The sequence below is a fragment of the Vulpes vulpes genome, chromosome 5 (assembly GCF_048418805.1).
Source record: "Vulpes vulpes isolate BD-2025 chromosome 5, VulVul3, whole genome shotgun sequence".
NCBI classification, from domain to species: Eukaryota; Metazoa; Chordata; class Mammalia; order Carnivora; family Canidae; genus Vulpes; species Vulpes vulpes.
The window spans coordinates 63,353,590-63,377,553 of NC_132784.1; the positions used below are offsets into that span (position 1 = coordinate 63,353,590).

At 48.8% G+C, this 23,964-nt stretch overlaps 1 protein-coding gene across 16 annotated transcripts in view; it reads left to right on the top strand.

The window, feature by feature from the left end:
- MARK2 (microtubule affinity regulating kinase 2) overlaps nucleotides 1-23,964 on the top strand; it is a 59,389-nt gene that overhangs the window by 17,006 nt on the left and 18,419 nt on the right. For 3 of the 16 annotated variants that reach the window (XM_072758289.1, XM_072758285.1, XM_072758288.1), the window contains exon 1: nucleotides 20,178-20,731. The exons of 11 other annotated variants lie outside the window; for them this stretch is intronic. The gene's annotated coding sequence lies outside the window, so the exon portion shown is untranslated. Of the gene's footprint in view, nucleotides 1-20,152; nucleotides 20,732-23,964 lie in introns of those variants that run through there. 2 more of the 16 variants (XM_072758286.1, XM_026004607.2) reach the window with 2 other exon arrangements.

Genomic DNA, 23,964 nt, shown 5'->3' on the forward strand with positions numbered 1-23,964 from the left:
AGACACTTGTTTAGCTGTCTTATATTAACTCATTTAATCTTTGTGAGATGGTAGATCTTACTCTTTTACAGATGAGGAAATAGAGATCCAGAAATGTTGAGTAACTTGAAGGTTACAAACCCAAGTGGTCCAGAGTGTGTGTCTGTGTCCGAACAAAATTTTCTTGACTATTGGTGAACCCTTTGGTTCTGCTTCAGTTGTGTCTGGGCAGTGGGAGGTGAATCCCTTAGAATTCACTCCTAATCACTGTGGGGTAAAACCCATCTCCCAGATTAGCTTTTTTGTTGTACATGGCCTCCTCTGCCCCAGATGGTTTCTTTCCACCCTTTGTGGCCTGAGTGTGCAGATACAGCTCTCTGGGCTTACTTCCCTGGTCTTGACAGCTCCATCTAAGCTGTGGGAAACTTTTTTTAAAACTTTACTTTTTTTTTTTAAGATTTATTTATTTATGAGAGACGCAGAGAGAGAGGCAGAGACACAGGCAGAGGGAGAAGCAGGCTCTGTGCAAGGAGCTTGATGTGGGACTTGATGCTGGGACTCCAGGATCACACCCTGAGCCAAAGGCAGACGCTCAACCTCTGAGCCACCCAGGCATCCCTTTTAAACTTTACTTAATCCTGGCTTCTGATTGTCCTCTCTCTATCTTCTCATCTTCTGGCATTTCAAAAACCTTTTGAGAAAAGTCAGTCCTGAGACCCAAAATCTGTAACCAGCAAGTAAGTACCTCATAGTATGGGACAGCTTAAATTCCTGGATTTGACTGTCCTCTGTAGCACCCACGAATTGCTGGGATTCTAGAACTCTCTTTGTATGCACTCTCCCACATTCCCACCCACCCATCCCCCACAAAGAAAGAAAAAAAGCTTTTTTTTTTTAAAATTATTTATTTATGATAGTCACAGAGAGAGAGAGAGAGAGAGAGAGAGAGAGAGGCAGAGACACAGGCAGAGGGAGAAGCAGGCTCCATGCACCGGGAGCCCGATGTGGGATTCGATCCCGGGTCTCCAGGATCGCCCCCTGGGCCAAAGGCAGGCGCCGAACCGCTGCGCCACCCAGGGATCCCTTTTTTTTTTTTTTTTTTTTTAAGAAAAAAAGCTTTTGTGTGTGGATCTTAACGTGTACATTTTATCATGAAAATAATGTTTTCCCTTTACAGCCCTCTACATGCCACTTCCACAGAGGGCCAGAGCTGCTTGCTTTCAGCCTTACTGCCAAGGGCGCTGAGCACTGGAGCTGGTAGTGCCAGGCCGCTGTGTGCATTTGCGCCTTGCCAGTTCAGTCCTGGGAGCTGAGTTCTGGCTTCCTACTGTGCCTCTTTTATCCCATTGCTTGTTTTATATGCCACTACTTCCTATTTGCTTTTGTCCGGTCTTTCTTTTGGTTCCCTTCTCCTGAAGCTTGGCCCTATAGCTATGCTTCTGGTTCTCCCAGACCTCTGCATTTGTGTCTTAGAATCATTGTTCTGTGCCCCCAATGGAATTTGAATTAACTTGAGTTTATGATTTGATTTACTTGGTTGTCTCACCTGGGCAGTAGTGCCTTTTCTTTTATTAAAAGTTCTGAAAATTTTTTTTAAAGCTTTTATTTATTTATTAGAGGCAGAGACACAGGCAGAGGGAGAAGCAGGCTCCATGCGGGGAGCTCGACGCGGACTCAACACCGGGTCTCCAGGATCATGCCCTGGGCTGAAGGCGGTGCTACACTGCTAAGCCACCAGGGCTGCCTGAAAAGTTCTGACATTTTAAAGCTATTTTTAAGATGCCAGCCTGGAGTGAGAGTAAAGCGGTGAGCTGTTGGCCTTAATGCAAGCGTCATTGACCCACCCATGCCCCTCTTGCTGCCTTTACAGAGCAAAGAGGAGTCCGACTAGAAGAGTCAGATTTGTGTTTCAAATCTGATTTGGTTCTCCATGATCATGGTTATGTGCCATTTCTAAATTAACTATAGAACCCATCTTTTTTGTTACAAGGGTAAAACCAAGGTCCATGTAAATTACGTGGAGAAGCAGTCTTTAGGCCTGTTTATGAGTGATCTCCCCTCCCCACACCCACCTCCAACATATTTTTATCTCTTAGCAGAGGTAGCCACTGTTCACACACAGGTGTTCTCTAGTGATGCGGGCTACCGCTTCCTTGGAGAGTGCGTGGCAGTGTTTTCTTGCTAATAAAAAGGCTGCCATAATGGGTTAGGCCCATAGGGGCTCAGCCCTTCTGTACTTGTATTCCCAGGGAGAAAAATCTCTACCTTAATTACCACATCACACTGGCAGAGAGGTGTGGCTGCTAATTGATTAGATGACAGTCCTTTGCATTGATGCACAACTGTTGGGTGGTTTTGTTTCGTTTCATTTTTAAATAAACAAATAGATTTGAGCCAGGTAAATTTATGCTGAAGAGCTGAGTAGGGAATAATCTTCTGTTTTTAGGGCTTTTTCTGTGTTCTTATTTTCTACCGTGGTAGCAAGCACGAAGTTGGCTTTTCTTGCCATTTTGGTGCACATGGTGAATATGTCTTTTTCTTCCCTGTCCCTCTGTGTGCTCCCTCTCTATTTGATAGAACCAAATTCCTTTATTTGGTTTGCTGTTCATTCCCTCCTATCTTGGAATGGTTGAACTCTATTCTGAAATATATTTCTAAGATAGTATTTAAAAGCAAACACTGCCTTTCTTGAAACCACAGAAACTGCTTGTGAAACAGCCGCCAGGGCAAGCTGCCAAACCTGCACTGTTAACCCACCCCAATGACAAATGTCAGACACTGACGGCACACTGTAGTCATGATTGTGGTGTGAGGATTTTCTCAGTAATGCATGTGTAGGTACTGAGCTCCCGGTTTCACCACCAGAATGTCCACATTACAACATTCTTCATGGTAAACCATTCCTGAAGGGTCTTGTGTAGCTAATCTGCTCTCTACTATACAGGAAAGGTTTTAAACAAATCCAATTCCCATTCCCCCTCCCTTGCTTTTTTAATTTTAATTTTTAAATTTTTATTTATTTATTTGATTTCAGGAAGTGATTTTCTTTTGAGGTGAGTTAGACCAAGTCTCTTATCAGCTTTTCCCATTTTTAAGTTAGAACTGGTTTGGAAAAAAAAAAAAAAAAGAACTGGTTTCAAAATTGTTTTTCCTCCTGGTGGAGGAGGACTTGGGCCTTGATCTTTATCCTCAGGCCCTGGAATGACTGACTTTCTTTCTTTCTTTCTTTCTTTCTTTCTTTCTTTCTTTCGTAATGGCACAGAATTTTGTTTGTCTAGGGAATTTTATTTCTTCCCAGGTACTTTCAGGAGTAAGTATTTGTTCCTTTCTCTACCTTCTAAAAGAGCTCTGGCACTGCTGGTAGCCTGATAGGTAAAGCTACTATTTAAAAACTGGTATCAGTGTGCACTTAGCTATGGGACTGATTGAGTGGGAGTTAAGGAGGGAGATCAGGCTTGACAACCAACACTTGGGAAATAAAAGGAAAAAACTATAAAAGCCTCCCTATTCGTAGTCAGCACTGTGATGGAGGTTGTAGATGCAGAGCTTTAGGAGTCCCCTTCCAGATCTTCCCCAAGAGCACCGTCTTTTGTTCTCTTGCTAGGGGTTTATTCTGACTTCGTTTCCATGATCTGAGTCCTGAACAACTTTTTTGACTTTGTGTTTAAGCTCTTCCCACATCATCTTTGCTTGTCTGTTAGGCCTGTCCCTAGTTACCAGATGGGGAGGAGACCTGGAAGGCTAAATGATTGATTCTTTGGTGACCCTCCCTGGGTTGACTTCCCCTTATGCCATCATCGCATGACTCACCACGGTTGACCCAGTGAGTGGGCATCCCATTCACAGAAACCCCAGGGTTTAGATAGATCCTGGCAGAACTCAGAACTGTGGTCCTAGCTAGAAGTGAGACCTGCGACCTTCAGATCTCTGCTCATGGTACTTACAAAACCATAGACTTCTAGTAAACTGGGGGAATAGGCAGGCCATGAATTTTATTTAATACCTGGATTTGGTCCCACATTGGACTGTATGATTTGTACTTATTTATCTCTCTTACTAGGTAATCAGCTCTTTTGACGTCTGGGCTGTTTTATCTTTTTCTGTATTCCTTCCTCCCCCAGAGTCTTTTGGAGTGCTTTATGCATGGTCATCTCTCAATTATTTGTAAAATAAAGAGCCAGAAAAATTATAAAATAGGCATTCTTTACTTACAGCCACTCTTGAGGGAGTGTGGCCATATTGATTTGTAAATCAGACACCTCTTTATCCAGTTTTTGGACATATAAGTCTTAATTTGTGTCTTAATAGGTGTAATAATGACTAAAGAGAACAACTTTTTCAGGATAAGAGGTTAAGGAGAAAAGTTAATGCTGTTACTGGGTTGTGTTAAGAACCCAGAGAGGAAACCATATGGGGAGAACACACTGCTGAGGAAGCCCTGTCTGGCTTCCTGAAGCAGGGACTAGAGCCAGAAAGCAAGCCCTCCTAATTTTGCTGAGTTCTTTTCTTGCCTTTGACATCTCTGGCTACATTGTTGCTTCTGGTTCAGTTGTCCTCATCTTTCTCTCTTTTGGATGGGTGAACAGAGGTACACTGAGTGTTGGGGATTTTTTTTTAAAAGATTTATTTATTTATTCATGAGATACAGAGAGAGGCAGAGACATAGGCAGAGGGAGAAGCAGTTTCCATGTGGGAGCCCGATGTGGGAATCAGTCCTGGGACTCAGGCAGGCGCTAAACTGCCGAGCCACCCAGGGATCCCAAGTGTTGGGAATTTTGTCCAGAGTTGGAGAGATCATGTGGTCAGAAGGCTGGAGTTATTTATAGTGGGAGAAAAGCTCAGGAGCATGGCACAGGAAGAACTAATTTCACACCACCTCAGTGCCTGATGATGACGAGAACCCAGATTTTTCTTTGAGCATCTTGGGGGAGATCAGTTGCTTTTTGTGAATTGACCAAGAACTGTGAAATGAGGGACCATGTTCTCCAGGACCATTGTGTATAAGGCAAGAAAGAGAAAGATGACCATTTTCTTCTTCTCAATTCGCTGATTTTTGTGACTCAGGGTGTGAAAGCTCTGACTTTTGAATCTCCTGTTTTGGAACTGGTGCTGAAGGCACTAGCTGTATAGGGTGGTAGCAAAAGGACCTGTTGGACTAGTCTGCTTGGACCCACTTCCCCCTCCCCTTACTCAGGGCAGGGAGACTGAAACTGCTGCTTGGGGCTCTGCCAAGCCAGTCTCTCCTCGTGGGTCACCTCCCCAGGGCAGTCAGGTGGGCAGCTCCCCACCCAGGAGCTCTCAGAGGAGCCAGGCTGCTGGAGAATCCTGTTGCGGATGGGCATAGGCGCTAGGTGTGCCACGTACCTTACGAGGGGTGTGCCTCTTCAGCACTGCTCACGCTCAACATGCAGAGCCCTGGGGCCTGCTGGAAATAGACTCTGTCATGGTGCCTTTCCCTTGTGCCTTGTAGCCACTCTCATAGTAGGCAGAGAAGCTGGGAGGGTTGAGGAGCTTATAAATTGTGGGTAAATGAAGTCTAGGGAGGGAGAGGATCTTTCCCTAGGGCACACTGAGTTCAATGTTATAATGTTTCTAAGTCTGGAGTAGTCACCTGGGTTAACTTTAATTTTTTTTCAGCCCTAGGCAGAGGAGATTTTCCAGTATATGAGCCCATTGTCCAAGGCATATTAGATGAGGTTTATATAGAGCCAGTCTTTTAGGCAGGTTGACCTGATGTAAACCAAGGTCAGGATGTGGTCTTCAGGATGTGCAGACCATGCCCACTTCCTGCTATAGTCTCAGGGACAGGGCTGGAAGGCTTAAAAGTACAGAGGCATTGAAAACCCTCACGCCCACACAAGACAGACCCTCATTTTGCAAGTGGGGAAACACAGGTCCCAAGAGGGTGAATGACTTGCTTAAGGTAATATGACTTGTTTGAATGGGGCCGGGTCTTGGGACACCTGGGTGGCTCAGCAGTTGAGTGCCTTCAGCTCAGGGCGTGATCCTGGGTCTGGGAATCCAGTACCACATTGGGCTCCCCATGGGAGCCTGCTTCTCCCTCTGCGTATGTCTCTGCCTCTCTGTGTCCCTCATGAGTAAATAAATAAAATCTTAAAAAAAAAATGGGGCGGGTCTAGAATCTCTTGGGGACCTTGGCACTATACCCCCATTGCTTCCACTTCAGAGGCAATCCTGCTACTGAGAAGGCCTGTAGGGGCTGACCTGCAGACCTCATGGCAGAAGAGAGGCTGGAGAAAGATAGGTAGAAAGGCAGCAGTCCCCTAGCTTCACACACCAGATGAGTTCTGAAATCCTGCCAGACACTCCATCCATAGTGGTGCCACAAGGCCTTACGGAATGGATTGAAAGCAACATTCTAGCCCTGACCTAGGTTGGAGGGCTCACGTGGAGAAGGGTTGTGTGACAACTCTCAGGTGAGGAGACTCCGCAAAAAGCAGGAAGACCCTAACCCTGACTTTCCCTTGTGAATTAAGAAGGCATTTATGGAGAGCCTGTTAGGTGCCAGGTACTACACCTAGGCACTTAGGACAGAGGTGACCTGAGTCCTGGAAATTGCCCTCAGGCTGCTCTCAGTCTTGTGTAACAGTGAACAAGGCAGCCACCAAGAGTTGTGAAGTAGGTCCTTCAGCAAGCCACAAAGTCCTTGTACAGGAGACTTGAAGTGATATGTGTCTGGTACCTTGTGAAGTCAGAGGGATGGAGCAGGGAAAGCTTCCTAGAAGCCATATCTGAGCAGAAGCTAACCAGGAAGAAGAATGGGAATGGATGATGGAGGGGAAATACTTGGGGCAGTGAGAGACTGTAGCAAAGGCCTTGAGGTCTGAGAGAACATTCTACATTTGAAGACAGTTGGCTGGAGCCCAGTGAGACTTGAGGAAGGGGCAGGGGCCAGGCTGGAGCTGCAGACAGGGAAAGGGAGCCAGCCAGCTCATTATGCAGCTGAAGGAAAAATCCAGAAGCCATGTGGGTCTAGTCTGAAAATCAGTTATACACACACACACACACACACACACACACTTACACACATGTATATACACATTTATATGAATCAGTCATGTGTGTTGAAGGGACACTTTGACTCTGAAGCCATCACTTCCTCTTGCCAGTGCTGAGTGCCCTGCTGTCATGACTGTTGGTGCCCCGACCCCATGTTGTAGGGTGACCCGGCTGGTTTTTTCCATGCTGGTTTGGGTGGAGAGGAAACAGAGGCCACAGTCCTGGTGGGGCAACTCTTTTGGAGCAGGCTGGCTAAAGACACTCTGGAGCTTCTTCAGACCCAGGGGTCAGGACCAAGTTCCCTTTTCTCATGGAAGAGTGACTCACAGGCCATTGCTGCCACCTGAGCTTCTGCCAGCTTTTCAGAGGCAGCCTGTGGAGGCCAGTAGTAGCATTTGGTGAGAAAGAGGAAGTACCTGGTGACTGTCCCTCCTGCCACTCCTGACAGACATTTCTGTCGCTAAACAGCACCTCTCTGTGGCAGCCTTGGGATCTATCTGCTCTGGCAAAGGTTCTGCCCTCCCCATGGGAGGGGCCATTACCTGTGGCATCTGCTCCACCCTCGGTCACAGATTGATTAGCTCGGACTACACAGCCAGTGAGAGTCTCCCTTCCCGCCCATCATCAAGTGCTGGAATGGCAGATCTTAACTTACAAGGTTGTAGAAACGACTGTGCTCCAAACTGCAAGGTTCAGAGCAAAGCTGGCAAAGCGTGTAAAAATTGACTTAAGGGTAGAGCATGGACTGTCCGCCTCAGCAAGGTGTAGTGGGACAGTCTTTCACTTCTGACCACATATGGATACTGTCCTGCAAATAGCTGGGTTGCCCCCTCTCCTGCCAGGGAGTGAGTTTTGTTCCCATGCTAGCCTGGCTTTTACGGTTTCCCTTTCTGCCTTTCCCCAGGGACCATAAACCTGCCCGCCTCCTGTTATGTTCTAGTTCTGATAGGAGTACCATTCAGAGTTCTTGGCAGGAGACCAATTCACTTCTTCCTGGGTTGGTTTCCCCTCCTTTTCCCAGGGTGTTTGATGTGCATGTTCTCCAGAATTCCTTACACAGCTGGTTGGCTCTGTAGTGCCCAGAGATTGGAGCTCTCCTGCAATGGGATACTCAGCTGCTTCCCTCCCTGGTTTTAGAGGCTGGGCTTGAAAATAGAGAATCATAATCTCCCTTCCTCCCCCTCTTCCCCCCACCTTGACCCACCCCCAAAACTGCCAAGCAAACTGGAGTGACCATCTCAGAAGCTCCCAGAGGGACTCAGCCTGCTTCACTGCCCTGCATGACAGCAGCTATCTGTAGGAAGATTAATGCCCACATGAGTATGGGCATTGAAGCCCATTATTGGGCTTCCAGAGCACATTATTGTCTTGGGCTAGTTGTCTGTGGCAGATATGGACTCATTCTGGTGTTAGGGAGACCAGGGCTCCTTAAAGGAGATGGTGACCCAGCCAGATGTGTATCTGCCCAAGGCCACCCTCTTCTCTGATGCATGGGGAAAAACACCCCACTCTTCAGAAGAGCTTGGTGGGTAGTTTGGGGAGGTTATTCTTGGAATCCCTTGCAGCACAATATCCCTCTTTTCCCTAAGCCAGGTTCTTTAGTTTCTAAGCCAGACTGCTACCTTCTGTTTTTAAAGTGTAGGGGTTTATCTTCCCTGGCCTCAGCTAGACTGTGAGTAGAAGGTCAGGAAAATGGCAACTGCCCCCCACCCTTTGCTAGAAGGGGGATATTGGGGAAGGGAGCACAGGTTGCCAGCAGATGTTTCACATTTCCCCTCTGGCTGGCCAGAGAAGGGGCACCACCCTAGCCCTCTTCTGCCCACCTCTCCAGCCAGCCAAGGGAACACCCAAATGGAAACATCATCTTGCTCCTAGGGCTCAAGTGCCTGATGCAGACACCTGACCAGAGTAGCCCAAGCTTGCTGAGAGGGGAGGATTGATTATTTAGGGGCTGTGACAAATGGCTTTGCAGAAGAGCAAAGTTTGAGAAAGAACCTCCTTTTGCAGAGCCAGGGGCCAGCTTCTCTGCAGCATCGCCATCAAGAGTTTAGACTGCCTGAAGCCACGGGCTCGGATGCTAAACAGTTTCCCTCCTCCTTTCTGTGTCTTGTGGCTAGTGCTATCACTGTCAGGTTGACCCTCTGGTTAGAGAAGATGATCCTGATCTGCTCCCCAGACTCCCTGCTGCCTAAGCCCCTCTGCCGTGGAGCTATACCTAATCTGCCTCCCAATTCTGACTTTGAGTAGGGCAAGAAATGATTGTAGGAAGTTCTTTTTGGGTAGTTTGAGCCTATAGGCATCTGAGAATCGAGTACTTGCTTTATCCAAATATCCCCTTGGAACGTCCCTTTTTGTATAAACCTTATACCTCAGACATTTCTTGGTGGGCCAGAGAGGCTGTTCTTGAGTATGAACTTAGATTCGGGCTCTTCAAGGGGTCCTATGTTGCTCATCCCTCTAGTCTCTCCTACTCCACCCCCAAAAGAAACTAACCTTTCATAAAAAGAACGTCAAAAGAATTGACGTGTCTCAAGGTCAATGTCTCAAGGTCACCGGATCATAAGTGCATTTGGCATGGTTAGCTGGTTTGGCGTTTGGTGAGAGATTTCAGCTTTATATTTGAGCAAAAGATTTCTTGGCGGGAGGCCTCTGTGCTGTGTTGCCAGTGTTTGCCCTGTGTACAGGGTTTGCCCCCTCCCTCCCCTGACAGGTTGTTTTAATCCTCTGGCCTATAAACAAGTGCAGCAGAACGTGTCAGGCCAGCTCATATGACCTCTCTTCATGGGGTAACCAGTATCAGCTTTAGATACCACAGTCACTTGACGTGGCAGAGCTGTCAGGGGTAGAGAGGTGGAGATGCCAGGAGGAAGCTTGCCAAGGTAGGTAGAGTGGTCCCCCCTTAGCCAATTACGCTTTCCACAGCTTCAGTTGCCCATGGCCACCCAAGGTCCAGAAGCAGATGGTCCTGTTTCTGACACATTATCCAAAGGTCGGTCTGCAATGCCCACATCACTCACATCACTTCATCTCACAACATAGGCACGGTGTCATCTCACATCCTGACAAGAAGAGGGAATACAGGACAGGAAGATATTTTGAGAGAGAGAACACATTCACAAAACTTTTATTACAGTATACTGTTAAAATTGTTCCATTTTGGGAAGCCTTGGTGGCTCAGTGGTTAAGTGTCTGTCTGCCTTTGGCTCAGGGCATGATCCTGTGGTCCCAAGATCGAGTCCCTCATCAGTTCCTGCATGGAGCTTGCTTCTCCCTCTGCCTATGTTTCTGCCCCCCTCCACCCCCCCCCCATGAATGAATAAATACAATCTTTTTAAAAAGTAAAATTGTTCCATTTTATTATTAGTTATTATTGTCAGCCTCTTCCTGTGCCTAATTTATAAATTAAACTTCATCATTGGTATGTATCTATCAGAAAACACAAGTTATATATAGTTGACCATTGACCAACAGGGGTTCGGAATGCTGACCCCCACACAGTTGAAAATCTGTGTATGACCTTTGACTCCCTCAAGACTTAACTACCCATAGCCTACTGTTGACCTTACTGATCATATGAACAGTTGATTAGCTCATATTTTGTATGTTATATGCATTATATACTGTATTCTTAGAATAAGCTGGAGAAAAGAAAATGTTACTAAGAAAGTCCTAAGGAAGAGAAAATACATCTATAGTATTGTATCGAAAAAAACCTGTATATATATGGACCCGCACAGTTCAAACCCGCATCATTCAAGGGTCAGGTGTATATAGGATTTGGTGCCGTCTCTGGCTTCAGGCGTCCACCGGGGAGTACTGGAGAATATCTCCCATGGATAAGCAGGGACTGCTGTAAGGGGGGGTAGGGATGTGACTCCTTAATGGAGACCAGGTAGGGAAAGTCAGCACCTGTGGGACAGGGGTGAGAAGAAGGCAGTTTCATTTCTTCTTGCTTTCACTCTTCCTGAATTACTACTTCTGGTGTCTCATTTCTCTTTCTCCTATATCTCAAATCCTGGCTGCAGGGGCCCAGGACATGCAGCTGTTTCGGGAAACTGCCCCTGAGACAGATGCATGCTAATTCATGGATATAAAACCCAACACCCAAAATCCTGTCTTCCCAAACAGTGATCTTGTGTTGTGTGAAGAACAGCTGGTGGTGGGAGCCTGGCTGCCGCTGAAGGCTGCTGAGTCTCTGAGCCAGAACCACCCCGGAGCTGGGAGTGCAGCTAAATTTCCACCACCACTCTCACCCCCTCCCCTCACACAGGCTTCCCTGTCTCACAGCTGAAGAGGCAGCACTCTTCAGGACACACCAGAGCCTCTAGCCACACTGTGTATGAGCTATGTGTGTCCATTTCTTAAATGCTAGTTACATGTTGCATTTCGACTACTGATTTGCAAGATTCCAGATCTGTATATCTAGGAAATATTGGCAATATTGCTGACAATTGTTGTCTATTGTGGGAGCTGGGCGGGGGGGGGGGGGGGGGGATGTACTTCGGATTTTCCTAGGGTGGGATGTGTGGGTTTAATGTGCTTTTTATCAAGGCACAGTAGAGTGGCCTTTTATGGAAGGTATAAAACAGTTGAGCTGCTGGAGCCTTTGCTGGCTCTGCCAGAAACCCAAGTCCAGGTCCCAGTCGTGCCAACAGATGAGCAGCACTTGATCTTCATCTCAATTGCTCTGCCAGGCCAGTTCAGAAAGATCCATATCTTTCTGGAGATAGCATTTGTGATGAGCAGTAGGTAAAGAAGTTAAAGCCAAAAATCCTGTCTTTTTTGGTAACCTACAGAAGAAGTTGGGAAAGCGTATGGAATTATAGTAATAATAGCCAGCATGTCGTGAGCATTTAGGATGTGCCAGGCATTGTTCTAAGTATTTTGGACAGGGTTTGATATTTGGTAAATTCTGACTTGATACCTTTTGTATTCTTTTGGTAGGAACCCCTCTATGCCTGTGGGGTCTTTGTGGTGGTTGCATGGACTAGATAGAACAACAGAATGGGTAGCAGTGACTTCCTGCTGCCCAGCTAGATTCTTCTGATCAGAGGCATCTGGGGTGGGTTTTTTTGTCTCAGTCTTCAGATCCTTATTTAAGCCACCATGCCTATTAGCAATTAAAGCTGCCCTTTGGGATTTGGTAGGAAGGGTCTGTTTGCCTCTGTAGGCACCCTTTCTTTCCTGCCCTCTCTAGGTGAATTCGAAGGTGATGAGCTAGAGACTTGGCTGCCTGCTTCCTTCAAAATACCCAGCATTCTCTTGTCTGCAGTCTGTTTAATAGTGCATTTAACAATACCCAACAGTAGCCTCTTTCTTCCCCAGCACCACCTGTTAATTGATGGTTCTAGTTCCAGACGGCTTCCACCACACTGAACTCTTTACTTATTACTCTTACTCTTTTGGTAATCCATACCAAAGATCCCTGCTCCCAGGTTCATATCAGAGGACAGAGGGCTCAGACCCTCAGGGACGCCTGTGGCTCAGTTGGTGGAGCATCCAACTTTTGGTTTCAGCTCATGTTGAGGTCTCAGGATCCTGAAATCAAGCTCCGAGTGGGCTCTGTGCTCTGTGTGTAGAGTCTGCTTGAGATTCTCTCTTCCTCCTCCTCTACTTGTGCTCTCCCTCTCAAATAAATAAATCTTTAAAAAAGAAAAAAAGCTCAGACTCTCTTCCTAGACTTTGTCTGAAAAGATGAATTACCTATAAAAAGTGCTTGTTAAGAAGTCACTTAAAATGGATAATGGCTGTCTTCTCATTCTCCATATACTCTGCTCCCTAGGGCAGCTGCATGAACAACTAGTGTGCCCTGAGTAGAGCTGCCATTGCCACCAGTAAGTGAGCAATATTTGGCTTTAGGGGATACCAGCCCTACAAGCAGAAGCTGACATATATACAGTCTCACTGAGAAGCTTTCTAGTCTTCTCAACCTAACTTCTGACCATTGAGCCCTTTTCCAAATATCTGGCCAGCTAGCTAAGGCATCCGCCCAGTTCATGGCCACTTAGTAACAGGGTCCAGTGGTCTCCGCCCTCAGTCCAGGGTTGAGGCCACAGTGATCCCAGTGAGGTAAATGGGAAGTACATCCCTGGCTTTAGGTGCCGAGTTGGGAGACCATTCTAAGGAGCATTTGCTCCTGATAGGTCAGGGGACTGTCCCAGGCTCCCTTTTCTTCTCTAGCTGGAAGAGAGCTCAAAAGGTGTTCCCTAATTAGCCTTTCTCTCCTGTAAGACAGTACCTACTCAAAATTCCTTTACAAACTCCAGACTCATTTCTCAACTCAGCCTTGGTTCATTTCTCCTCAGACCCTCCCTCCCACCTGACCACCCCAAATGCTTTGAAGCCCCCTCCCCCAGCTCAGGAGCTCCTCGCCCAGGGTTTGAAGGTTACAGAGCCTCAGTTACTGCTGTCCGTGCTGCTTAGGGAGCAAAGAGATGTTCCTAGGTCCCAAGGCAGAACTCCTGAGTTAATTTTCCCATTCTGGACTGTTTCTTAATCTTAAGTATGGGGGTGCCTGGGTGGCTCAGTCCATTAAGCGTCTGCCTTAGGCTCAGGTCATGATCCCAGATACCTGGGATCAAGCCCCACATCGAGCTCCTTGCTGAATGGGGAGCCTGCTTCTCCCTCTGACCCTCCCCCCGCTTGTGCTGTCAAATAAATCAATAAAATCTTTTTTTTAAATTTATTTTTATTTATTTATTTATTTATTTATTTATTTATTTATTTATTTATTTATTTATGATAGTCATGTGAGAGAGAGAGGCAGAGACACAGGCAGAGGGAGAAGCAGGCTCCATGCAGCGGGAGCCCGACGTGGGATTCGATCCCAGGTCTCCAGGATCGCGCCCTGGGCCAAAGGCAGGCGCTAAACCGCTGTGCCACCCAGGGATCCCCCAATAAAATCTTTACAAAATCCTTAAGTATGGTTAACATACTACTCCAGATACAATGGCGGGCCCTCATGAGTTGGTCTAAGATACATTTGTTCCTTGTCCTAATTGAACTTTTGGTAAGTTGGAGATTTCTTGACCAGTGTGTCGCAGTATATTTGCATATGCTTTGTGGAAGTGTTCTTACTAGTTTGTAGTCATAGCATCTCTTAAAAAAATAAGTTGTCCTTCTAGATACCAAATGACAAAGACAAAAAGAAACACAAGCACTGCTTCCACCCGCCAGACAGCTGGTCTGTGAGCTATACTCACTCCCTTGATCGCTCTAAGGGTTGAGTGAGACCAAATTCTCAAATTTAGCTGATTGGACTCCTTGTCAGGAGGTACTAGAAACAGTCCCCCGACCCCTACCCCAGTGCCACCGCTCAGGTGTTGTCACCTGCTTGGGTTCCTATCAATCTGTTGTAGAAGTAAGGGCAGCCTTGTGGGAGTTTGCTCCTGCAGAGAGTGGCCAGTTGGGTTTTTAATGGTCACATAAGTAGAGCAGCCACATTGCAGCCTGACCAGGTGGGGACCGTTCCAAGGCAAGAATGGCAGCGATGACCTTAGGTGGTTTCCTTTATTTCCTTGCTTGAGCTCTGACCTCTGGCCAGGAGACTTTTGGGGCAGCAAGCATTGTCCCAGTGTTTTTTCTTATATTTCCTCCTCCTCCTTCAACACCCTCTTTGAAGCTGGAGGAGTAAGGAGGCAGTCTTTTTTCCACTTCCAGAGGAAGATACAGTGGCAAGAGGCACATGTCTTATTCGGCACCTTCCAGTGTGGAGCTGGAACTGGGTAAGACCCAGAAGGCCTGTTTCCCAGCCTGGAGCTGGGTCTGCTTCTCCGAGTGAAGGTGTTCTAAGGGAAACCATGTTGGAAGGGCAAATACAAAGGGTTAAACCTGCACTCAGGTGGAAAGGCTGTTGCATAAACGCTGAGAGAAGTTTTGTGTATGTGTGTGTATATTTTAGTATCTCGTGCTTCTTTTTTACTTTGTGTTGGCAAAAACCCCAGGAGAAGATGGGAGATTCTGGGAGGAGATGATTATGCTGGGTGAGTCAACTGAGCTCCCCAGCTGCCGTTTTTAGTTCCTTTGCTTTTCTGTAACAGGAGGCAGCTTGGGGAGGGGTCGGGGGCAGGGTGGGAATGCCGATTTGTGCAGCAGGACAGGAGGCAGGTGTGTATGGGTGAAGTTTTTTGGTATTCTAAGGTTGACAGGGCTTTACAGTCATTACATTGGTTCCAGGAGGAAATATTAAAGCAGAGCTCAGTGTGATTTACTGTGATCTCACAGTAAATGTCTCCTCCAAGTCACTCACTTCTCCAAATCAGTAGCTCTTAGAATGGCTTGAGCTGCATTGCATTGTTACAGCAAGACAGTGGTTTTGATAGCAGAGCAGTTGTGAGGTTGAATGAATGTGGAGAGGCAGAGAGCGGTCTTAGGTGGGAGGGCCCAGTGGCATGAGAAAGTTCAGAGGAGGGCAGCTCGGGTGGCTCAGCGGTTTAGCACTGCCTTCAGCCCAGGGCCTGATCCTAGAGACCCGGGATCGAGTCCCACATCAGGCTCCCTGCATGGAACCTGCTTCTCCCTCTGCCTGTGTCTCTGCCCCTCTGTGTGTGTGTGTGTCTCTCATGAATAAATAAAATCTTAAAAAAAAAAAAGTTCAGAGGAGAGCCCCCCCCCCCACCCCGTGACAAAGGAGGGGGCTCAGGCTTGAGCGGTGTCAGGGATGAGAGTGTGTGTGGGGGGTAGGCCTTCCCATCCCTTAGCTCTGCCTGTATTCCGTCTCCAGTCTACCTTGGGGACCACTTTCACCTCCAGCATTGTGTCAGGAGAGAGCACCAAAGGCCTTGTCATCACCTGCTCCTGGAACTAATGCTCCATAGATGCTCTCCATTCTTGGGAGAGGGGGGATCTTGTGGTTCCCACCAGCTTGGATGTTGTCTTTGAAGGACCCAGATGTGGGTTATTGGTATGGGTCCCTAAGACCATCATGAAGATACCCCCCACACCTTTTCTTATTTATTGCTTCATACACATTTATTCATCCAGTACCTACTGCATGCTTACACACTGTGCTAGAGGCATCTTTGTGGGGGCCATGAATAAGATGGACCCGGGTCCCTCTCTAAAGCACTGCCTAGTGGGAAGGCCACACAGGAACCAATGACTCCAAAGGGCAGCAACTGTCTAGAAAGAGGAGAAATGGGTCTTGTGGCAAGAGGTTTCAATCTCTCCTCTGCCCTTGTCTTACCTTCCAAGAGGGTGAGGTGACTGTAAGGATCAAAAACTTGTACCATTTTTATTCCTCAAGTATTTCAACATGGGCCAACTAGATGCGGGTAGTAAGCTTTAGGCACTAAAAGGCATACAAAGGTGAGCCCAACACCGTCTCTGACCTTTCAGAGTTCCAGGAGGGGAAGGTGTGGTGACAACTGAGTCCAAAGAGATGAATGGGTAGAGACAGGATCTCCTGTGAGATCCAGAGAAAGGAGAGATCACTCTCTGCTAAGAAGATGTTTGGTAATTCCTTGAACAAAAGGATTTGTGATAAACTGGGGCTACGAGTGTTTACTGACCTGGATCCCTTAAAAGATGTTATGTGATGGCTGGAGACTCACTCTCAGGGGGTTTGTGTGCATCTGTGTATAACTCTCATACCACAGTTCTGAGCCATTCCCTACCTGGCAGGCAGAGTGGTGGAGCTAGGGTCCAGCTGCTGATCTGTGACCCCAGAGTGATGCGCTTTGCTACTGCACCATAGACAGCCAAACTGTGTGCTAAATAAAAACACAAACTAGAGGCATAGAAAAGGAAGGAAGAGGGAGGCCCAGGCACCTCAGCTGCACTGGTTAGTCTTCATCAATATCCCACAATCCTCTGTAAAGTGAGCCAAACCTTTCTGCTGCAGGCTGCCTTCTGCCTCCCCCAGAGCCCTGGGCTGCTGGCAGCCTCTCTCCTGTGATATGGAGGAACTTGTTGGTCTCCATGGTTACAGTAACCCACTGGTACGGGGCGGCGCCGAATGGAGTGTGAGGCTGGCAATGTGAGCTTCCCCCAGCCCTTGGCACCATGTGGTACTGGTATGTCGGCTATTTCTTAGACCTTTTCTGGGAGGAAGGAGTTAAGGAGCCCACGAGGAAGAGAAAAAGCAGGCACACCCTCCTCTTCCTCTGGGCTAAGAGGCCAGAAGCATGGCTGGTTTTAGGTTAGGGAAGAGGGTCCTTTTTGCCTGACAGCCCAGCCATGGTAGAAATTTGACTTTTCCCTGTACTAGCTTCACTCCACTGATGCTTTGAGTCAAGTTCTTAGAGATAATAGCTCTTCTCTGGGCTCAGAGGACCCCTTGATGGGAAGCAGGTTCCTATCTGAAAGAGAAGCAAGATCTTAGGAAACACTGTTGAGACCTTACTGCACGCCGGACACTGCGGTCCACACTGGGGTGCGTTTCTTCCTTTCGTCTTCATGCCGATCTTGTGAAGTGGGTACAGCTGGTGTCCACATATCCCAAATAACGAAACTGAGGCGCTAAAGAAGTCAAAGAATCTTGGTCGTGCTCAGTGAACTAGTAAGGAGCAAAGGCTCACCCCAGGGCCGTCTGCTTCCAGAGCTCTGTCGTGCTATCCTGCCTCCCTTACTAAGTAAGCAGAGGTAACTGTGATGCGTCTAATATAATATACAGTTTCCTCCTCTGAGTTTCTAGAAGGCAGAAACCAGATATCTCTGAACTTTGCAAACTGGCCCTGGCTCCAGAGGTAGGCCCTCAACAAAGGTTTGCTGAATTGGCAACAGTAATTGGGAATTGAGATAGAGACCAGACCCCAGTGAGCAGATTCTTAGGGATGAAATGGTACTGGAAGCTGGTAAAGCTCTGGTTGCTCAGTAGAATCTGTCCTGTTTGAGGAAGAGCCCAGCATTTCAAGTAGCTGCACAGGCTGGAGCTTTGAGGAGTACTCATTGCATTGTGGCTTCCATGCATGAAGGGGAGTGAGCTGGAGGTGCTGGATCAGTTCTGGTCTCACTCCAGGTCAGGTCTTGCCTGCTGCTCCTCCCAGACACATGCTGGCTTCTGCCTTCAGGTGAGGCTTGCAGCTCAAAGAGCTAGCGGGCAGTGAACTACCACTCTTTGGGCTTCAGTTGCCAGCTCTGCAGTTCTCCTCTGTCGGGGAGGGGCACCTGTCCCGGCTACAAAGAGAGAGCAGCGCTCTGACACTTTGACACAGTCCCACCTCCCTTCTGCACCAGGGTATTAAGGGAAGGTGGGTGGGGGGTCCCCCGGGCAGAGCCACCATGGCTAATTTTGAGTGCAGGGGAGGTTGCACCCAAGCTCTCTACCGGTTAGTGCTTCCCATAGCCTTACAAGATCTCTCCTACCCACAATGCTCCTCTGGTTTGTTGACTCTTGGCAGTTGAGAGTGACAGTTGCTCAGGATTAAAGGATGCAAAAAGGTCTCCTGGATGTAGTGAAGGAGGAAGGGTTAAAGAACTCGACACAGCCACATGACTTGTCAGCTCAGCCATACCCATTTCTCCCCAGCCTCTCTGAGGTCAGTGCTTAGTACTTCCTCAGTTTACAAAACCCCTTACTGATTCCCACAAACAGGATTGAGGAAACAATCCTTCTGTTACATTGCAAAACTCTAGGGACTGGAAAAATGAAGCCATTTGATCCTATTCTGGCCTCTGAGCGAAGGGGAAGGTGATCACAGACAGTCCTGAGCCCAGGGTCTGGAATAAACTTTCAGCTCTTGCACTGAGATGGGGGGGCCCACTTTGGAGAGAGGTAGAGGAGCAGGACGTGCTGTGGGACCTCCCGGTTATGTCCTCACAACAGCCCTACATGGAGGCCTGAGCCAGACACCAGGCATTCCTGTTGCCCTAGGCATCTCCCCACTTCCCCACCCTGCTCCCCTCTCCACTTCCTTATCTTCTTTGGGAGGGGAGGGTACCAGCAAAGGAGGCCTCAAGGAACAGCAGAGTGCTGACCTGGACTTGAAAGCCCTGGGCTCTGATCCCAGTTCTGTGCTTCAGTTTCTTATGTGTAATATTAGGGTGCTCCCTGCAGGTGTGGAGAACATAGGAAATATGGGGCTGCAGAAGGTAGTGTCAGGAACGTCCAATCTGTTGATCAGGGCTCCCGTGTAAGATGAACACTGAGTAGCATGATCTCCCTAGTATCCGTGCTCAGGTGGTGGGAGGGCACACAGGACCTTTTGCCCTTCCCTAGATGGGTTGATGGCCTACCAACGTGAGACCTTTCAGGAGTTGCTTAGTGGTGGGACGCCTGGGTGGCTCAGCGGTTGAGCATCTGCCCTTGGCTCAGGGTGTGATCCCGGGGTTTGGGATTGAGTCCTGCATCAGGCTCCTTGCATGAGAGCCTGCTTCTGCCTATGTCTCTGCGTCTCTGTGTGTGTGTGTCTCATGAATAAGTGAATAAAATCTTAAAAAAAAAAAATGAGTTGCTTTGTGGGAAGAATCCTAGCCTAGAGAAATAGGATGAAGTCAAAGTAAATCTGGGAGCCAGAAGAAAGGCATGACCGGCACACAGAACTCAGATGAGGGAGGGCTCCAGTAGCCCCAAATTAGCAGATGCCCAGACAGGAGAGCTTTGCAGGAGGAAGGCATGAGGACCAGCATCCCTGCTGGCCCCGGCCCTCAGAGTTCTTAAAGCAGTGATGTGGGAGGGGGAGTGATGGAGACTGCTTGGAGGTTGGACAAGAACCAAGGGTTGGCCTCCCAGAATCAGGGCTGGAAGGGACTTAGAGGGACATTTGTTTGGTTTCCCATCTTTAGGGTGAGTTTTAGGATTAAATGTCTCATTCTGTGGTGACCAGAGTTTTTAGTCTAGAACCCATTGACCTCTAAAGGGGATTTTTAGAGGGTCCCTGACTTCCCTGAAGTTATGTCCCCAATATTTTGTGTATAAGTGGAATGTGCGTTTTTCTAAGTTAAAACACTGCTTTTTGTGAGGCAGGAGGTCCATCTGCCACTGTTGGATTGCTGGTTTCTGTTTAACCCCCGCCTTGCTCTCAGGTGGTTTGCTGGTCTTTGGCAAGGGTTAGCAGGCCTGATTCACACATACTCCTCCCAGCCAATTGGAGCCCCTACCCAGGTCCCACCTGCTGCAGGTGAGATAAGGACTTTATGACAGCCCTGTCTCCTCACCCCTCTCCCAGCTGTTACCCAGCAAAGCACCTTGGGGAGGGTGGGGCAGCCCACTTCCGGAGAGGGGGAGGGAAAAGGAAGTTGATCTAAACCTGCCTCTCTCTTTCTCTCTCTCTCTCCCTCTCTCTCTCTCTCTCTCTCTCTCTCTCTCTCTCTCTCTCTCCTCTCCCTCTCTCTCCCTCTCTCTCTCCCTCTCCCTCTCCTTCTCCCTCTCCCCCGCCCCCTCCCCATTGCCTCCTGTCCCTTTCCTCCCACCTCACTCCTATAGTGTCTTGGGACCGCATGCACTTTCTGGCCACCAGGCCCTGGCCTGTGGGAAGCCGTGGGGCTTTTTTGTCCCTGTCGGTCTCCTTGCCAAGCCTGGTCTCTCTCTGCTAGTGGTGGTTTCGGTTGCGACACAGTCCAGGTTCCCAGGCAGGAGCCTCTCCGGCCTGGCTGCTTCACTGTTTTTCACTGAGGAGGTGGTGGAAGGTGTCGCCTGCTTCGGCTGAGTAAGGGTGGCTGGCAGAGCCGGCAGCCCCCGCCCTGGGCCTGGCTCTTCCTGGCCTCTGTACTTTGCCCTCGCTGCCTGACAGGTTCTGCTGTGGGCTCTGCTGAATGGAAGTTGCTGGTAGTCCTTGCCCCTTTCTCCAGCCGGGTATGTTTTCCCCTTTTCTGCTGTGAGATTGCCCCTTCCTCTTAACCACCCAAACACAGGATCTTTAAAGAATTGCTAAATGGAGCCAGGCGCTAGCACAGGTAGTAAAATTCATGGAAAGAGGCACTGGCTGGGAAAGGAAGAGGGGGCAAATACCGGAAGAAGAGTCTCCATAGGTTGAATCAGCAGTCACACCCAGAGTGGGGGGGTGACAAATGGAGGCCCAGGGAGGGCGTGCCAGTGCTCCAGTAAGGGGAGACTCGGATCTGGGGTGGCCGCCCAGAGCCAGCACCCGAGGGACCCTGTTCTTCCCACAGTGCCTGGGCGTACTGTGCCTCTGGCTGGGGAGTACCTGCCTGGCACTCCTCCCAACCCTGGGGAAGTCTCAGGACACTTAAGTCCAGGCCTGAATGCGGAGCCCCACCACACAAGCTTTTCTAAGGGGAGAACTGTTAGTAGGAGCCCCCAGCGTTAGGGAAGGAGCCCTACCTACCTGAGTCAGCACTGGGCCTCTGGGGTGGAGGCTGTCTTCCAGGCAAACCTGGCAACACGCCTGAGGCTGAGTTTAGAGATCCTAGGTTGAAGGGCCTGCTGGATAGAAGGCTCTTTCTCTTCTCCCCGGGTCCTATGTTCCATCTCTCTGTTGAGCCTCCAAAGCTGTTCAGGTCCTGCTTCTGAGTCAGGCTTGCTAAGTCACCTGTTTGGTCTGCTCTTGGTTCCAAATAACTGCCTCACAGGGCGACCCCCTATTCTTTCTGAAGGCTGCCTGAGAGTCGGGCTGTCAACTTGCAACAGACTTCCTCAGGTTTTTAGGGCTAGCTTGTGGTGTGCTGTGGGCTTTGAGAATGTTTGGTGTTCCTATCTTACTGTGAGCAGGGAGGACAGAGGTAGAGGGAAGAGTGTGACTTTACCCAGATCCTGTTTTGTTGGCCTCGAAGGGCAGCCAGTCCTCAGCCCCCCAACTGGTGGTAAGATCGGGATTCAGGCTGAGTGGGCACAGTCAGGACCACAGAAGAGACTGTCTCCATACCCTTGCCTCCACTTCAGCCTTCAGGGCAGCCACCTCGTGTGGGGCCATGGTCCAAGAAACATTTTCTACTGGACACTTTTTCCTTTCTCACTCCCTCTCTCGGCTTCCTTCCCTGGGCTTTCCTCACCTTGGCCCACATCCTTGCTGTGGGAAATGTCTCAGAGAAGAGGTGAAGGGGAAGGAGAGGAGGGCTGTAGTCTTTGGTCTTTGAGTCCTGACAGTTGGGTGATTTTGGTCCTGAAAGGGGTATGGGGTGAATTTGGGAGCACGGACCAGTGTTCTCTGCTTCCCTGGGTCCTGGACAAGTGGAACCTTCTCTCTTTCTGTACCGGATGCCCTGCTTGGGACCAACCCTTCACAGCTACCCTGTCTGGTCACCTTCCACGAAGGCTAGGAGGGCGGTGCAGGCTACCAATGTGGGTCAAAGGGGATGGCGTCCACAGCTCAGCCTAGACCCCTCTCCAGTGGGGAGGACCAGAGCATCTCTTGTGGCCTTGGTCTCCGCTGGGCAACTGCTGGCTTTAGAGGGCTCCACTCAGATGTGGAAGTCTCATTGACAAAGAGACCTTTGACTTTGCAGTCATATTTGGGAACTAAAAATAATAACAATAGTGGTTGGTCTTCACTGGATAGAGCATTTTATGTGTGTTCTCTCATCTAATGTGAAGTAGGGAATATTTTATCACCACTCTATAGATAAGGAAACTAATGCCAGTAAGCAGGGGAGCCAGGATGCGAACCTGGTTCTGCTAGACAGTGCTCCTTGGCACCCACTGGACCATCTCCTGACAACAAATATGTGAAATCATCCTGCGCTGGTCCTCTTTTGGATGGTTTTCTTCCCCGTTTGTAATAATCTCCTCTCCCACTTAAGTTTAGTGTTAGTAATAATAAAGTTATCATGTGTTGAGTAATTGGCAGATTTAGGATTTGAATGCTGGCCGTTTGTCCCTGGCATTTACACTCTAACCACATCTCTCTCTCTGTGTGAGGGGGGAGGTGGATGGCAGAGCCCCTCTTGGTTATGGATGTGCTGAGGTCTGGTGTGCAGCAGAGCCTGGTGGGGAATGCTGTCCTGCTGCACTGCATGGATGAGCCCCGAGGGCCAGAAACACCAGGAGGGAGGGAGGAGCAGAGCAGAGGTTAGGAAGGCCAGTAGGATTCCCAGGTTTGGCTTCAGAGGGGCGACGGGCCCAGATCTTCAAGTCAACACTAAATTTCTGTTACCAGTTTTGAAGACTTGGAGACTGCCAAGCTTCTGCTGCCTTTGGCTCATATCCTCAGAAAAGAGGGGAGTGACAAGAAACTTATGGGGGGGGTGAATTGGAGGTTGCCAAGGACACTTTGCCCCCCATCTTCCTCTCATGAGAGCCGGCCAGAAGAAGGCTTTCCTTGTTCATGGCCCCTGAGGTTGGCCAGGTAGGGTGGTAGGCAGTCTAGCAGCACTTGCCGGGAACATGGGGCTGAGAAGAGGGAGGCCATGGAGGCCAGGCCGTCAGGACCCTGATGGAGGGGGCTCAGGGTAACTATGGTAGACTGTGCTGAAGGCAGGTACCAGCAGGGCCTAGGAGTGCCCTCCTTTCAAGGGGTGTGACCCCTAGGGTTGCTTTGGAAAGGTAAAAAATGGGTGTTTGAAAATATACTGGTCTAGCAAACACTGTTTCAGGACCAACCAGACATAAGTAAGCAACAGGGTGTCTGAAACACTGAGGGCAAGAGAGTTATGTGGGCTGCAGTGGGCAGACAGCAAAGACCCCGGGGACTTGGTGGAGATGGGAAGGTTGGTGAGGGCTCACAGGAGAAAGAGAACACTCCCTAAAGGGTGTAAGAAGTTGAAAAGGACTCTGCTGAGATGTCAGGAAGCTCTCCCTTCAAAATCGACCATATGCATGGGATCTCTTCTTTTTTTTCCTCGAACGCCTAAATTCATGAGCTTTTGGGATCTGAGTCAGACAGTTTACCCCAAACCAGCCAGCAGCTACTATGCAAAGAGAAAGAAAGGCCCTCAGTTGACACAAGGAGGAAGGGGGGGAACGGCAGTGGCAGGGTATTTGTTTTCTGTTCTTGTTTTTCTGCCTGGAAGCATCTGGTTAGGGAAACAAGCTTCTTGCAAAGAACCCTGGACAGTTCCTTAGGTGGTGTAGCAAGTCCTTGTTCCTGTGGTTGTGGAGGGCTTCGTGACAGCCCAAAGGGGCCATGAAAG